At 58.7% G+C, this 17820-nt stretch overlaps 1 protein-coding gene across 8 annotated transcripts in view; it reads right to left on the bottom strand.

Moving 5' to 3' along the window:
- AFAP1 (actin filament associated protein 1) overlaps positions 1–16623 on the bottom strand; it is a 174946-nt gene extending 158323 nt beyond the window's left edge. For 7 of the 8 annotated variants that reach the window (XR_011386175.1, XR_011386174.1, XR_011386176.1 and 4 more), the window contains exon 1: positions 16382–16623. The gene's annotated coding sequence lies outside the window, so the exon portion shown is untranslated. The remainder of the gene's footprint in view (positions 1–16381) is intronic. The other variant, XM_070068015.1, reaches the window with a different exon arrangement.
- Between the last annotated feature and the right edge of the window lie 1197 nt (positions 16624–17820).

Below are 17820 nucleotides of genomic sequence, written 5' to 3'. Positions count from 1 at the left end.
AGGCCAGTGGCACTCTCAGGCGGGCACTCACAGCCCAGCAGTGGGGAGCCCGGGACCTAACCCGCCACCGCCCCTGGCAGCTAGGTCCGCACTTCACAGAGTTCTTGGGCGGCACCTGCACGTATCTCAACCAGCACTCTCCCGCCTCTCCTACACACGCAGCCGCGTGGCTCACCAGCGTCAGCACCACATCTGCTCACCCGAGGCACCAGGCAGCTTCCGGGAAGGAAATCATTCTAGTCTGCGGTTCCCCCCACACACAGGAGGTGGGGGCGGGGGGGGGGGGTGACAGCACACAGCCCAGAGCGGCATAGCACTAACTGACAAGACCTCAAGTCGTGCGGCTTTAAACATGGTTACTCAGGGGCCGGCGCTGTGGTATAGTAGGCTAAGCCTCCGCCTGCAGCGCCAGCATCCTGTATGCACACCGGTTCGAGTCCCGGCTGCTCCACTTCCAGTCCAGCTCCCTGCTACGGCCTGGAAAGCAGTGGAGGACGGCCCCGTGCTCCACCCTTCCACAACGCTGTCAGTCCAGGACACTATGTGAATGGAATTTCGTGGCAGGAAACCCTTCCGGATTAGTCTTACTCATTCAGCATGGTTCTCTGGAAATCCACACAGGCTCCTGCAAGTAGCCCCCATGTCCCCTTCTGTGGATGCCGCCCCGGTGTGCAGGAGCATGTCCTCACCCATTCAAGGGCACCGGGCTCCCGGGGTGGGCCATTTACTGGGAGAAACCCCGCTAGGGACGAGTGTGCACGGCCTCTGTGTGAGCACAGCGTTCACTTCTCCGGGGTAGATGCCGGGAGTGTGCTCCCGGAGCAGTCCAATAGCTGCGTGTTTAGATTTGGTGACAAAAAGCAAAAAACTCCCAATCTTTCCCAGGGTGGCTGTGTCACTCGACCCTCCCACCAGCGCAGCGACGAACGGGGGATTCCGCTTCTCTGAGCCCCGGCCAGCACCGGGGCACTGCTGTTCCCTATTCCTGCATTCCGATCCGTCTGTAATATTTCATCGTGATTTTAATTCGCTTCTGCATAAAGGCCAAGAGCGCTGAACACACTTTTATGTGTTATCTGCAATCGGAACTTTTGGGTTCTGGAGTTCTCATTTGGTTTCCCTCTGTATTTTCTGTTCTTTGCTAGGCTTGGTAGCTTCCACTGACTCAGGCGTGTCCCTCGCTGCCCACCGCGGAGCACTGTGCTCACCGCCTCACGAACGTCTCCGGTGACCCTAGCAATCCTGCCGTTTCAGTTCCCACCTCCGCATCTTCCACTCGAGGGGAGGCTTCCCTGCATCTTCTGAAGGATGTTTTTTGTGGTTGTTTTGTTTATGGAAACCCGGACATCTGGGGCGTTAGGTCACGAGACGCTGGATCTTGTTTAAATCTGCTGTAGCCGGCTGCTCCTGACACGGCTCTGGCCAGGGAAGCGGTGAGGAGGCTCCCCAGTCTCCCTACCACCAGGGGAGAGGAGAGGCCCGGCTTCTCTGCCTCCACGGACAGCTGCCGAGCAGAGGAGCTGGGCTGATTATCCACTTCATGGAAGTCTATAATAATCACTCGCTGTAGGAATTCCATACGGGTTGATTTTAATTCAGTTTACTTGATTAATTTCTCAGCACCTGATGGTCTTGTAGTTACAGCACACCCATGAGGATGCAGGCCCACGAGATGGCCCCTGGGAAAGTACCAGTCCCGCCCGTGGCCACTCGGGAAGTCCACTGCACACGAGCTGTGCACTGACACCAGCAGTGCTCACGCCAGTTTCAGAGAGGACGCCAGATGGTCCTGCTGTCCTAGGTGGCTTCCAAGGGTCATGCGGCCACAGCACCCTGTGACTGAGAAGAGGGTTCCTGCCCCCTCCCAGGGGAAACCACCTCTTCCTTGTAGTCCTGGTCAGAACAGTACAGCCGGGGGCCGGCACTGCAGTGCAGCGGAAGAAGCGGCCGCCCAGGGTGCCGGCATCCCATATGGGCGCTGGTTCAAGTCCCAGCTGCTCCACTTCCAATCCAGGTCCCTGCTAATGCACCTGGGAAAGCAGCAGAAGATGGCCCTAGTCCTCAGGCCCTGGCACCCATGTGGTAAACCCAGAAAAAGCTCCTGGCTCCTGTCTTCAGATCGGCTCAGCTCCATTGTGGCCATTTGGGGAGCAAACCAGCAGATGAAAGACCTCTCTCTCTTTGCCTCTCTGTAACTCTGCCTTTCAAATAATGAATAAATCTTTATATATATATATATATATATATATATATATATATATATATATATTAGCACAGCCTGCTCCACCCATCAGAACCGCCCCAGAGCCATAAAAGGGACAACAGGCACAAATCTAGAAACGACCGTGTCCAGCGGCCAAGCCAGCGCTCCAGGCACATGGCAGCTCCGCAGCCAGGTTCCAGCCTCGCGAGCCCCAGGTGCTACAAAGCACAGGGCACCGGGCCCGTGACCACTGTGGTCAACAGGCCAGCGGGTGCCTCCAGAGCTTAGGCTAGACTGGAGGCTGCCGGGCCCCAGGACAGGGGCACGAAGACCACAGAGAGACCACAAGCACAGACACAGCACATCCCAGCTGCTTAGGGGGTCACTCTTCAAGAATACGAAAATTCAAATAATTGATGTAACTAGAGAAAAGTCTTAACTAACCTATGACCTCCCACCCAAAACACAAATTTGAATTAACTGGGATGAGGGGATTAATCCCAGCACACCTCTGTCGCTCCCCCACTCGCGGAGGAACGACACCGGACCCTGCGCTGTTCTCTTTCCCGGCCCTTCCCGGGTTTGCTGCCGCCCCCCCCCCCCCGCCTCCGCGGAGGAGCGTCACCGGCGAGCTCTCCAACCGACTCTCTCAGGGGGGCGCGGCCACACATGTTGTCTCTCTCCCCCTTTTAGGGGGTTGGGCCAGGAATCAGCTAATCAACGAAGCAGCTGTGTAAGATTTGTTTACTCCCTCTCAGCGCCATATGGTGGGAGATCTGGTGCATCGAGATAGTCTCAATCATCTCAGTGGTCTAGTCCAGTCTCGGTAGTCTCAGTACTTATTTGTCTCCCGGGTGCCCCGCCATGTTGCGGGAGACGGGCCCTGCTCCCCACAACCTCCTAAAGATTCATCCTAATTGTCTCGTATTCCCCCATCTAGGGTTCAAGTCACCAACAATCAGGATACGTCAACGTCTGGGAAGTCACGTTCCAGGAGCAGCCGTGCGGCACAGCAGGACGACACCGGTCTCCCGGGCTGAGTGTCCGGTTTCCAGCACCGGCCGCACCCGACTCCAGCTCAGGAGCAGGTGCCAGCAGGCCATGTGGAAGACCCAAACAGTTCCTGGCGCCTGGCTTCAGTGGGCATTTGGGGATGAACCAGCAGATGGCATTTGGCTCTCTCTCACTCTCTCCTGCACCCACGTGGGAAGACCTGAGGGAAGCTCCTGGCTCCTGGCTTTGGATCAGCGCAGCTCCAGCCATTGCAGTCATTTGGGGAGTGAACCAGCAGATGGGAGACCTTTCCCTCTCTCTCTCTCTCTCTCTCTCTCTCCCCCCCCTCCCTCCCTCTCTGCCTCTCCTTCTAACTCTGACTTCCAAATAAACAAATAAATCTCAAATAAATAAATAGAAACCTTTATTAAATTTGGAAATGTTAGGCTCAGGGCTGGTGATGTGGCGCTGTGGGTTAAGCCGCCGCCTGCAAAGCCAGCATCCCATAGGGGTGCGACTGCTGTCCTGGCTGCCCTGCTTCTGATCCAGCTCCCTGCTGTGGCTGGGAAGGCAGCAGAAGATGCCCCAAGTACGTGGACCCCTGCACCCACATGGGAGACCCGGATGGAGTCCCAGTCTCCTGGCTTGGGCCTATCCCGGCCCTGGCCATTGTGGCCTCTTGGGAAGTGAACCAGTAGATAGAAGGTCAGTCTCTCCCACCCCACCACTTTCTATAAATCCACCTTTTAAATAAATAAAATTTTAAAATAGATGTTTAAAAATGCATACAGTTTTTATCAATGGAAATACAAAACGGGAGCAGGCATCTGAACAGTGACTGAGACACTGCCTGGCACGCCCACACGCCACACCAGTGCCGGGCCAAGTCCTGGCTGAGACGCTGCCTGGCACGCCCACACGCCACACCAGTGCCGGGCCAAGTCCTGGCTGAGACGCTGCCTGGCACACCCACACGCCACACCAGTGCCGGGCCAAGTCCTAGCTGAGACGCTGCCTGGCACACCCACATGCCACACCAGTGCCGGGCCAAATCCTGGCTGAGATGCTGCCTGGCACGCCCACACGCCACACCAGTGCCGGGCCAAGTCCTGGCTCTGCCCTGGCTCCAGCTTCCCACTGATGCACACCCTGGGAGGCAGTGGGTGACAGCTCAAAGCTCGGGTCCCTGCCATCCATGTGGGAGACCTAGGATGTGCCCCCGGCTCCAGGGCATCTGGGGGTCAAACAGCATAGGAGGCCAGCCTCTGTCTCTCGGCCTCTCAAACAGAAATCACAATCGTTAAAAATAAAACAGCTTTTAAAAACCCTGTCTGACCACATCCTTGAAACAAGGAAGTGCGGTATTTTTAAAAACTACTTTCAGGGGCTGTAAGGTATTCTTGAAATACACGTATTATACTAACAAAAGATTCACAGAAGGCTCTGGAGAAGATGTTGGAGAACGTCCCAAAATGGAAAACAAAACAACAGATGGCGAAGCTGAGGACAGGGGACATGGGACAGGCACGCGTGTTCACAACAGAGACAGGGGACATGGGACAGGCACACGTGTTCACAACAGAGGGCAGGAACATGGGACAGGGACTCGTGTTCACAACAGAGACAGGGGACATGGAGAGAGACTCGCATTCACAACAGAGGACAGGGGACATGGGACAGGGACGCGTGTCAGAACAGACAGGGGACATGGGACAGGGACTCGTGTTCACAACAGAGGATGGGAGACATGGGACAGGGACACATGTGAGAACAGACAGGGGACATGGGACAGGGACTCGTGTTCACAACAGAGACAGGGGACATGGACAGGGACTCGTGTCAGAACAGACGGGGACATGGGACAGGCACGCGTGTTCACAACAGAGGACGGGGACATGGGACAGGGGCGTGTGTTCACAACAGAGGACGGGAACATGGGACAGGGACTCGTGTTTAGAACAGAGACGGGGACACGGACAGGGACTCGTGTTCACAACAGAGGTTGGGGACATGGGACAGGGACGCGTGTCAGAACAGACAGGGGACATGGGACAGGGATGCATGTTCACAACAGAGACAGGGGACATGGGAGAGGACACGTGTTCACAACAGAGACAGGGGACATAGGAGAGGACACGTGTTCACAACAGAGACAGGGGACATGGACAGGGACTCGTGTTCACAACAGAGACAGGAGACATGGGACAGGCACGGTGTTCACAACAGAGACAGGAGACATGGGACAGGGACTCGTGTTCAGAACAGAGACAGGGGACATGGGACAGGCACGCGTGTTCACAACAGAGGAAGGGAGACATGGGACAGGGACGCGTGTTCACAACAGAGGACGGGAGACATGGGACAGGGACTCGTGTTCACAAGAGAGACAGGGGACATGGGAGAGGACTCGTGTTCACAACAGAGGATGGGAGACATGGGACAGGGACATGTGTCAGGACGGGACATGGGACAGGGACTCGTGTTCACAACAGAGACAGGGGACATGGACAGGGACTCGTGTTCACAACAGAGGACGGGAGACATGGGACAGGGACTCGTGTTCACAACAGAGACAGGGGACATGGGACAGGGACTCATGTTCACAACAGAGACAGGGGACATGGGACAGGGACACGTGTGAGAACAGACAGGGGACATGCGACAGGACTCGTGTTCACAACAGAGACAGGAGACATGGACAGGGACTCGTGTTCACAACAGAGACAGGGGACATGGGACAGGGACTCATGTTCACAGCAGAGACAGGGGACATGGACAGGGACTCGTGTTCACAACAGAGACAGGGACATGGGACAGGGACACGTGTCAGAACAGACAGGGGACATGCGACAGGACTCGTGTTCACAACAGAGGACGGGAGACATGGGACAGGGACTCGTGTTCACAACAGAGACAGGGGACATGGGACAGGGACTCGTGTTCACAACAGAGACAGGGGACATGGGACAGGGACTCGTGTTCACAACAGAGACAGGGGACATGGGACAGGGACACGTGTCAGAACAGACAGGGGACATGCGACAGGACTCGTGTTCACAACAGAGGACAGGGACATGGGACAGGGACTCATGTTCACAACAGAGACAGGGGACATGGGAGAGGACTCATGTTCACAACAGAGACAGGGGACATGGGAGAGGACGTGTGTTCACAACAGAGACAGGGGACATGGGAGAGGACTCGTGTTCAGAACAGAGGACATGGGACAGGGACGCATGTTCAGAACAGAGACAGGGACATGGACAGGATGCCTGTTCAGAACAGAGACAGGGACATGGGACAGGGACGCATGTTCAGAACAGAGACAGGGGACATGGACAGGACGCGTGCTCAGAACAGAGACAGGGACATGGACAGGACGCGTGCTCAGAACAGAGACAGGGACATGGACAGGACGCGTGCTCAGAACAGAGACAGGGACATGGGACAGGGACTCGTGTTCAGAACAGAGGACATGGGACAGGGACGCATGTTCAGAACAGAGACAGGGACATGGACAGGATGCGTGCTCAGAACAGAGGCCGGCAGCCGACAGGCACAGCACACCCAAGCCGGCGCAGTGAATGAACACAGAACCCGCAGCGCCCCAGCACCAGGACAGTGAGGATCGAGGGACAGACGCTGGTCACACACGACGGCTCCAGACACATCCATCTTCCTGCTGGAAGACGAAGCCAAGCAGGCAGCGTCATCAAAATTCCACAGGAAATTAAGGGCAGGCTGTGACGGGGCAGCTGGGCCCTGGCGGGGGCCGCCCGCGTCCCCCACGGGCGAGCCTGGGTTCCAGTCCTGGCGGTGGTCCAGGCTCCAGCTTCCTGCTGGTGTGACCCTGGGAGGCAGCGGAAGGCTCAACAGTGCATTCCCGCTACTCGCAGCTCCTGGCTCCCGGCCGCAGCCGCAGCCCAGTCCCAGCCGTTGTGCGCATCTGGGGAGTGAACCAGGGATGGGGGCTGTGTGTGCGTGTGCGTGTGCACGTGGACATACGTGCACCTTTCATGTATTTTTTTAAATGTTAATTCCACAGAAAATGTATTTTAACCCCAAATTCTATACACAAAACGATCAACTAAATGTGACAGTAAAATATTCAAATGTTATGTATCTAAAAAAGGATTACTCAGAACGGCACTGCTGATCATGCTCACCTATATTTCTCTCAACAAAACTATGAGAGAAAACATAAAAAGGAGGACTCCCGGCGGAGCAGCGGCCAGCCTGGGGCAGGGAGGGGCCGGTTCAGGTAACTCCATCCTCCTCCTGTGTCAATCAAACCGCCTCCTTTCCCAAGACCTAAGCAGGGACCCCAGGAACAAATGCACACCGAGGCCATGCGGGACTGTGGGGCGCCACGTGACCCCCAGTGGCTCCAGCTCAGAAAACAGGCCCACGCTGGGAGGCCGGGACACTGCCCAGGTGCCCTTTGTCACGCCCTGCGCCCCCCCCCTCCCCGCCTCCTGCCAGACAACCTCCTGGCCCACTGCCCATCCTGAGGGGGTTTCTCCATGAGGGGCAACCCCTCCTAACTGCACCCACCTTGGCTTTCTCACCTTCAGAATACAATGTTACCACATTCCACACTTTGCACGTGTCTGCACTTAGAACCTTTGTCTTTAGGCAAGAGGAGAACCTGGAGTGAAATTCACAGCCGTGCCCACATCACAGGAGAGTGGGCCTAACCGGAGGAACTGCACAGGCTGCCTGCGAGAGCTTTGTATTCAGAGGCTGATACTGCTGAGGCGGGGGCGATAAATGATGATACAAAGAAGACCAAGCCCCCCCCCCAAAAAAAAAAACTATAGAAGAAAGGAAATCTAATCAAAATAGACTCAGTATCTCATCTGAAAAAATATCTCCATCATCATCCTAAGTGCTGTTGATACTTACTTAGCCAACACTTTCTTTTCCCAAGGACACTTCTGACCCCGTTCCTCTGGCCCCAGCCGGGCCTCCGACGGTTCAGTCCGGTGCCGGTACCGTCTGTCTGGAGTGCACACAGGTCCTACGTGTGACGGCTCAGTCACAAGACTTCGCCCTCCAGACCCCAGGACGAACGTCTGACCAACCAGCTGGCCCTGCAGGGTTCCCTCAACCTCTCCTTGGGTTCCCTGACTACAGCTCTTGCAAAACTCAGACAAGCACTGCACTCAGTCCGTTTTCCACCACCGTAACAAAACACCTGGGGTTGGGGCTGGTGCTGTGGCGTAGAGGGTAAAGCCACCACCTGCAGTGCCAGTATCCCATATGGGTGCCCGTTCAAGTCCCGGCTGCTCTGCTTCCTATCCAGCTCTCTGCTATGGCCTGGGAAAGCAGTGGAAGACGGCCCACGTGCTTGGGTCCCTGCACCCGTGTGGGAGACCTGGAAGAAGCTCCTGGCTCCTGGCTTCAGATGGGCGCAGCTCAGGCCATTACGGCCAATTGGGGAGTGAACCAGCAGATGGAAGATCTCTCTCTCTCTCTGCCTCTTCTTCTCTCTATGTGTAACTGAGTTTCAAGTAAAATAACTAAATTTTAAAAAAACAAAACAAACTACCTGGGGCACAGTAAGTTTATGAAGACGCCTACTGAGCTGGGGCTGGCATCAGCGGGACGCTGGTGAGGCCCTCATGGCGCCTGGCATCACGGCGGTGGGGCACATGAACAGGAGAGGTCCCTGGCCAGACAGGAAGCCCAGCGTGGGGAGCAGCTAGGCTTGTCCTTCCGTAACAACTGTCTCACAAACACCAACTTGAGGACCCCAGGAAATCCCCTGAATCCCTTCTGAGGGCACACCCACTAGCTACCCAAGGACCCACTGCCTCCCCCCCCCCCAGTAACATCACCACACGGGGACCCAACTGCCAACAACATAAACCCTTGGGCGCAAACTCAACCCACACCCAAACACAGAGCTCACTGTTACTAGTTTACTGCAAAGGACACAGCTCAGCCACAGCCAAGCGGAAGACGTGCACACAGCAAGGTCTGGGGGAGAGACGGGGCCTCCGTGCCCAGAGCAAGGTCTGGGGGAGAGACGGGGCCTCCGTGCACACATCAAGGTCTGGGGGAGAGACGGGGCCTCCGTACCCACAGCAAGGTCTGGGGGAGAGACGGGGCCTCCGTGCCCAGAGCAAGGTCTGGGGGAGACGGGGCCTCCGTGCCCTCTCTGGGTGCCACCCTCCCAGCACCTCCTTGTGTTCACCAACCTGCAGGCTCTCAGAACGCACCCTTTACGGAGGCCTGATCACATCACAGCGTGAGCAGGCCTGGGGCCGAGCTCCCGAGCCCTGGTCTGCCTGGTGAGCAGCCCCCAAGCCTGAGCTCTCCGGGCCACCAGTCACCTCACTACCAAGCAAAGACACTCATCCCGGAGGGTCCCTCCCGCCCTATCACTCAGAAAATTACAAGCCTTTTAGAAGCCCTGGGCCGGACCCAGGGATGAAAACCAGATACATTTTTCTGACTATACCACAATAATTACACGGGAGGGTAGGGGAGAGAGAAGTGACCTAAATCCTCTTCCCCAGTAGCAAGAAATCCATTCTCCCCCCCCCCCCCAGAAGATCTGAAACACGCCAGTGGCAGCCCCTGGGGAGTGCAGAGGGTGGGCGACTGCTATCTCTCCGCTCCAGGCCTCTGCAGAACTGGTGATTCTTAAAACGATGTGATGTGCCCTATAGCTCTGCTAAAGAGTATTGAATGTTTAAACAATATCTGATACTCGACCAACAAGAACACCACATGGAGTGCTATGTTCTCCAGCTGCTCGGAATCCACAACTTTGAAAACCAGGAAAGCTGCGAATCCCGCCCCTGGGAGGAAGGGTGAGGGCGGAAATACTGAACACGGGGGGTACTGGGTGCTGGTAATGTTTTGTTCTTAATTTGAGTGTTGGTCACGCGTGTGATAGAAGACAAAAGCTCACCTCTCTGTGCATTTATGTGCAGTTCCTGGTACGTATGCTGCATTTCAATAAAATATTTAAAAAAAAGATCCTCTCCCAGGTACACACACATCAGCGGCCCAGAAAACTTTTTCTGCAGTATTTCAGGGGATTCTATATTCCTGAAGCCTGAAGACGAGGTTTACTGCCTTACGGGCGTGTTCTTGTTTCTTACAGAAAATTCATTTCAAATCAGAGCTTTCCATTCATTATACAGGAAAGAAATTTTAATCATCTTAGAGATTCACTTTCATGTTCTTCGACAGCCAGAGAGCGAGTGCCCATCCCACTTCCCAGACGCCTGCAGCAGCCAGGACTGGGCCAGGCCGGATCTCCAGTCCACCTGGGGGAAGCACCCAGGCACCCAGCCACCCCTGTGCCTCCCAGGGTGCACGTGAGAGGGAGCCGAGTCAGAAGTGGAGCCAGGACTCAAACCCGGGCCCTCTCACGAGGGACGCAGGCTCCCAGGCGGCGTCTTCGCTGCTGCGCCAAACGCCCACCCCCCAGGAAGAAAAGCTTAATGACAAACTCCCAGCCACCTGCAAGGTCAACGAGGTCACGCTGGGTCCTGAAGCACTGGACGAGCGCCATCAGCTGGGTCCTGGCCCACAAGAGACTCCTGATTCCTGGCTGTCAGTGAGGGGACAGGTGGCCGGCCGGACTTGTCTCCAGCCTGCAGGCAGTCTCTGAACCTCGGGCACTCGAGTCGCTGTCTCCGTTCCAGAGGGACACAGAACCACGCACTCCTCACCTCGTAGACTCCTTCATGTAAACCCTGAACAGCCAGCACCCCAAATTCCCCACACGGGTGTTTCTCTAATGAGTTCCCGGCAGAACCTGGGGAGGCAGATCAGGCTGCCTCAAGGCTCCAAAACACAGAACTTGGCGCTGCGTCTGACTGACCCCCTCCCCGCTGTGAACCTCGCCAACGGCTCACCGGGAGTCAGTCACCGCGGAGGGACCCTCACGTCCCCGCCTCGGCGTGCGTGTCCAGCAGAACGAGCTCACAGGACGCTGCTGTAAGTGCCTCAGACTCCCACGGTGGGCAGAAAGCGGTCCCCGAGCTCCCGGAGCCTGCGACTGAGCCACAGTACCGCAGGCGACTGTCCCGATGCTCTGGGAGGGCCCAACCTAATCGCACGCGCCTTCCACGAGGGGCTCCGCTGGTTCTGGGGAAAGAAGGGCTGCAGGCTGCTCCTGGGTGCTGGGGCAGTCACCAGACACCTGCTGCCCACCAGTGCCGGACACTTCAAACGCAGGCTGCCCAGTGTTTTTCTGCCCCTGACCTCGGCTGCCCTTTGCTTCCCCAACCTCAAGACAGGTCACTTAGGAACTGAAAGTCCCGCCCCTGTGCTGCGTTAAAGGGAGGCTCACGCACACGTCGGGAACCGAGGCGACGCGGGCCGAATCGTGTGCGCTCAATCACAGTTCTGCTCAGAGCAGGTTAATGCTAACAAACCCAGGCCTCACGTCGGGCAGAAATGCTAGAGGGCCAATTAAAGAGAGAAGAGGACCCTAAACGAAGCTGCCTAACACACGGATTGAAGGCCCTCTGTTTAATAAAGCATTATTGAAAACCTCTGGCAACACGAAATTGTACAACTTAACAAGATCCCATGCCTCCGTCACTCGCGCGATCCGGGATCCCGGCCGGGTGGAGAGGGTCTTACTGAGGCCTCACCGCACCCACGGGTGACGGAACTGAAGTTTGAGACGCGCCTGGCCATGACAAAGGCCTTCAAGACCCAGTCTCCAACTCAAGCCCTCACCCAAAAGCACTCCAGGAAGTTCTATCATACGATTCGTATTCCCACGCGGTCACCACCCGAAAGGCTCCTAGGCCGTCTGCACTACCACACCTGGGCAGCGAGAGGTGCGAAACCAAACACAGGAAACGGTCTTTGCTGGAGCTGACACCAAAGACTTAGAACTTAAAGCCCAAGAAAAATTATCTCTGAACTTCTTCCCTGAAAAGCAATACTTACTTAAACAGGAAGATTTACAGAACCATCGTAATCCGAAAACAGAGAAATCAGGGGTTTTAAAAGATTTATTTATTTATTTATTTGAAAGGCAGAGTTACAGAGAGAGGGAGAGAGAGAGAGAGAGGAGATCTTCCATCCGCTGGTTCACTCCCCAAATGGCCACAACGGCTGGGCCAGTTTGAAGCCAGGAGCCAGGAGCTTCCTCTGGGTCTCCCACGTGGGTGCAGGAGCCCAAGCACTTGGCCATCTTCCCTGCTTTCCCAGGCCATTGGCTGGGAGCTGGATTGGAAGTGGAGCAGCCAGGACTCGAACCAGTGCCCATGATGGGATGCCAGCACCACAGGCAGCAGCTTTTACCCACTATACCACAGGGCCGGCCCCAAGAGAAACACGTTTTTCAAAGGTTTATTCTATTTATTTGAAAGGCAGCGTGACTGAGAGAGAGGAGAGAGAAACAGAATATCTCCCACCTCCTGGTTCACTCCCAGATGGACGTCACAGAGGTCTGGGCCGGGCTGACGCCGGGAGGCAGCAACATCTAGGTCTCCAACGTGGGTAGGGACCCAAGTACTGGGACCATCTCTGCTGCTTTGCCAGGCACGTCAGCAGGGAGACAGGTCCCGAGGCACGGCCAAGGACTAGGAACGGGCGCTGCAACAAGGGGTTCAACCCTCCGCACAAGTGACCGTCCCGAGTTCCTCAAACACTCCTGGCAGCCGCAGCAGACCTGTGGGACGCCGCGCCACGGCATCAAACCGAGCAGTGCCCAGTAACGAGCTGAATTAGGTCCTCTGGGCACAGACGAACGGACGACTCAGAAACAGAGTCCAAAATCTGTCTTCTCCACCTGCACCCACGTCTATGAGGGAGATCCCTTTCCGTGTAATCCACATAAAATCAACTTGGGGCAGGCATTTGGCAACGCAGTTAAGACGCTGTGTGGAACACCCACAGCCCAAACCGCAACGCCTGGGCAAACGCCCCCAGGAGGCAGCAGGCGACGGCTGAGCTCTGTGGGTCCCTGCCACCTGCATGGGGGACCTGGATGCAACGCCCCTGCTCCTGGCTTTAGCCTAGCCCAGGCCCAGCTACTGACGGTACTGCAGGAGTGAACCAGCAGACGGGAGAGCTCTCTCTGCCTCTCGCTTTGCCTTTTCAAATAAATAATTTCTTTGAACCAATCCTGCTATAAATGAAAAACACTCTCAATACAAAGCAAGCGTGAACTAGTTAAGTTTCATTTTAAACATTAATAAAATCCAAGGCCATAAAGAAATCTAGGGGCTGGTATGTGGCTTAGTGGGTAAAGCCTCCACCTGTGACACCGGCATCCCACATGGGCACCAGTTTGAGTCCCGGCTGCTCCACTTCCGATCCAGCTCTCTGCTGTGGACTGGGAAAGCAGTGGAAGATGGCCCAAGTCCTCGGGCCCCTGCACCCACGTGGGAGACCCAGAAGAAGCTCCTGGCTCCTGGCTCCTGGCTTTGGATCGGCGCAGCTCCAGCCATTGTGGCCATCTGGGGAGTGAAACAGTAGATGGGAGATAGATGGCTCTCTCCCCTCCACCCCCCACTCCCCGTAAACTGCATAATAAAAAAAAGAAAGAGGGGCCGGCACTGTGGCTCAGTGGGTTAATGCCCTGGCCTGAAGTGCAGGCATTCCAAATAGGCATCAGTTCGAGACCCGGCTGCTCCTCTCCAATCCAGCTCTCTGCTGTGGCCTGGGATAGCAGTGGAAGATGGCGCAGGTGCTTGGGCCCTGCACCCGCATGGGAGATCCCGGAAGAAGCTCCTGGCTCCTGGCTTTGGATCAGTGAAGCTCCGGTCGTTGCAGCCAATTGGGGAGTGAACCACTGGATGGAAGACCACCCCCCCTCTGCCTTTCCTCTGTGTAACTCAGACTTTCAAATAAATAAAATCTTTAAATAAAAAAATAAAAAAGAAAGAAATAGAAAAATCTAGTTGAGTGTGAAGACCCCTCCTAAAATAAGAGACCCTTACAAAACACACCACATGGGGCAAACAACAGAGCGCGTCGTAAGTGAAGAATGCAAATCAAAACCAAGACGAAACTCCAGTGACTTAAACAAAAAGTGGGTTTCAGCAGCCCTACTTGACAGTTATCAACTATTTTTAATCTCTGTAATTTAATTTTAATTTTAAACTTTATCTCTGTAAATGACTAAGAGTAGCGAAGGGAATTTGTTTATGAATGTTTCCTACAGACAGAAACATGTGGCTTGAAGAAACCCAGGCAACCCCAGTTCCTCCTTACAAACAGGTACACGGGGAAGGGGGTGACGTTCGACGTTCGAAAGGGTTGGCTGCTACATTCCTGAGCCTCAGAGCCTCCTTAAAGGTCCCTTAACGTATAACGCAAGTCTTCAAGGCACTCCCAAAATTCCATTGATTTCAGATTCTCCAAAACAAAATCTCTGTAAAGTACTGGGACACAGAGAAGACTACATTCGGTAGATTTCAGATGAGATTTAAAAGACACACACACACACACACACACACAAACCCACCCTGAAAAAAAAAAAAAAAAAAAAAACAGAAAAGGATCTGCACCCAAGACCTTGGTCAAGGAGGAACCAGTCTAGAAGTGAAGATGTTGCAACTAAAACATGGATGAAGAACACCAGGGTGCCCCTGCCCGGAACTGCCAAGTGCACGCCCTAGCTTCATCGGGAGGGAAACGTCCTCCACCATTCACGACACGGCCACCAGGAAACCCGCGCGCGGCTCGCGGTGCAAGGCTCAGGGCTGACAGGGCTCTCACAAACACCTGGTCTAAGACCCTCCGGGTGAGGAGACCCCAGCCCAGAAGAGGGAGCCCCCAGGAACCAGGGCCACCAGAGTCACATCAGAACGAGAGACTTCAAATCCAGTGCCCACAGCCAAGGGCGCAGGGGCATCTGAAAACCCCTGGAGAACTGGAGGCTTAACACCGGGCGCAGCGCGGGTCCAGGCAGGGGAGCGGCCTCCTCCAGGGGTCCAGGCAGGGGAGCGGCCTCCTCCGGCTCCGGGCTCAGACCACGGCCCTTAGCCCGGGCCGACCGCTCTGCCCTGCAGACCCTCAGCTGGGACGGGCAGGACGCAGCTTCAGCGCCAGGGTGTCGCCCAGGCAGGCACAGCGGTGACCGCCGGCGGCCACGCACCGCCTCCAGCCCGGAGAGAAACGCGCGCTGCCCGTGCCCAGGGACAGCTTGGAAAGGGAAAGGCTGTGCTGCGGGAGCCTGCGGCGCCCAGGGCCACAGTCACGCGTGGCACAGGGCGGCTGATGAAACTCCGGCCGGCCGACCGCCTCCACCGCGCGGTGGCTGCGACACAGCGGCCCGGGGCCGGCAGAGCCTGGCGGCCAGGCCGAGACCAGCAGGAGGACCGCCGGCCCTGCCCGCCCCGGCCCGGCCCGCCCCGGCCCGCGCTCCCCCGCGCGCAGGGAAGTCGGCCCGTCCGGGGTTTTTTTCTTCCCAAATCTAACGGAAGACACCAAGAAGCGCCGGGCGGAGGGCTCTGCTCCCTCCCATCGGAGCCGGCGGCCTGACAGCCGCGCTCGCGGGGCAGAGGGGCGGCCCGGCCGACCCCCGCGCCAGGGTCCAGAGCCGCCCGGCCCGGCCCTGCCCGGAGGGCGCCCCACGCGCGCGCGCGCCCCGGCCCGGCGAGGCGGGCGTCCCACCCGGGCCCGCTGACACGCACACGGCGGCCCCGCGGGCGCCGGGAGGGGCCACGCACAAAGCACAAGGCACCGCCGGCGACACGCGCGGCGGGCAGGCAGGGCCCCGCGGACAGCCAGCCCCGCACGCGCACCCGACTCGCCGGGCAGCGGCCCCGCAGGGTCGCGGAGCCCCCTCGGCGTCCCCGAGACGAGGCCAGGCCGGGGCGCACGGACGCGCGGCGGCCGTCAGGCCGCGACCCCCGAGCCCCGTCTCGGCGGCGCTCAGGGCGGCGCCCCACTCGCGCCCGTCACGCCCGGCCCCGGGACCCCGGCCCAGCCCCTGGGGACCTCCGCCGCGTCTACGGACCACAGCCGGGCCCCGGAGACCCCCGCCTGCCTCCAAGACCCCAATCCCGCCCCTCGAAAGCCAGCCCGGTCCAAAGACCCCCGGCCGGACTGGGAGACCCCTGCCATGCCCTGAGATCTCCGTGCCGCCAGGAGACCCCCGCGCGGCTCCGGGAAACCCGGCCGGTGCAGAGACCCCAGCCCTGCCCCGGACACCCCTCCCAGCCCTGTGCGGAGACCCCCGCCCGGCCGCCTCACCTCAGGCCGCCGCCTCGCCTCCGGCCGCCCCCAGCGCTCGCTCCCGGCCCGAGGCGCCCGGCACAGTGAAGGCAGCTGAGCAGCCGGCAGCGCCACGGCCGCCTCAACAATGGACCCCCGGGGCGGGGCCGCCGCCGCCGCCGCCTCAGCCGGTCGCCCCGCTCGGGCTCGGGCTCGGGCTCGCGCGGAGCTGCAGCCGGCGAGGGGATGCGGCCGGGCCGACTCGGCGCAGGCGCACACCGCGCAGGCGCACGCCGCCCCGCCCCCGGCGGAGCCCAGCGCCCAGGCCCCGCCCCCCGGCCAATGGGGAGGCAGCGCGGCGGAGGGGGCGGGGCCGGGGAAACAAAGGGAGCCGGGGCGGGGCGGCGCCGCGGGGGCTGCGGGGGTCCCGGCGCGGGGGCGGGGCCGGGCGCTGGCCGGGCTCGCGGCTCCCGCCAGCCCCACCCTAAGGCGTCGTGGCCTCGGTTCACCTGGACGCGTCCACGGCACACCCCGGACTCAGGTCCGCGGGGCGGAGAGCGACCGGGCGGCCGTGCTGCAGGCAAGGGAAACCGCGCCGGGGGGCGAAGCCGCCTGCCGCCCGAGCGCCCACCGCCGGGTCCCGGCAGGGCCGGAGGTGGAGAGGGTCCTCGGCGTCCCCGAGGCGCCGGACCGCCCTTTCCCGCCTCCGGCTGTCCTGTCCTTGCCGTGCGCACCTGCGGTGCCCGGGTCCGCGCCTGTCACCCCCATTCCGGCAGGTGCCGCCGTCCTCACCGCGAGCCTTGGCGTCCTCCCCCGCAGCGGCTGCCCTTGCCCGCGGGTCCGGCGCCCACCTCGATCCGCGCCCTTGCTGCCGACCTGTGCCTTGGCCCCCTCACCTGCTTCCTGGCTCTGGCTGCCGGAGGCACCTCCCCGAGGGAAGGACCTCGCCGCCCCCAGCCCCCAGCCCCAGCCGGCTCCGCCGCATTCCTCCTCTCGGGAAGCAGCTCAGGTCCGACGCTAAGGCCGCCCTCTGTTCCTCCCCCCACCCACCCCCAACAGGCCTCGCTGCCCGCGCAGGGGTCTGCGGGTCTCGCCTCCGCGAAGGCAGGGTCCGATCCTTAGCCCTCTCTGTGCACAGCGGAAGTTGGAAGCACGGATCGGGGACCCCTCCTCAGCTCCCTCCACACACACACACACACACACACACACACCTGCACACCCACTCACACACCTGCCGGCCGCTGAAAACCTGGCCTCAAACAAGCTCTTCCCCACCCAGGGCGCCACTGTGGTTTGGGATGTCCTTGGGGACCAGGAAAAGCCAACGCCCAGGCAACCTGGCCCCCCTGCGCCCTGGGCCTGGCCAACTCCTGCCGGCACCTCAAGCCTCGCCTTAAAGGTGAGACCTCCCAGCCACCACCCTCACCACTGCGGCAGCCTCGCGGGAAGAGGTGACCCGTGATCCACACCCTTGTATG

Source organism: Oryctolagus cuniculus, chromosome 2 (assembly GCF_964237555.1).
Source record: "Oryctolagus cuniculus chromosome 2, mOryCun1.1, whole genome shotgun sequence".
NCBI lineage: Eukaryota > Metazoa > Chordata > Mammalia > Lagomorpha > Leporidae > Oryctolagus > Oryctolagus cuniculus.
The sequence above is the reverse complement of the archived record's forward strand: the minus strand, read 5'-3'. Positions and strand labels throughout refer to the sequence as shown.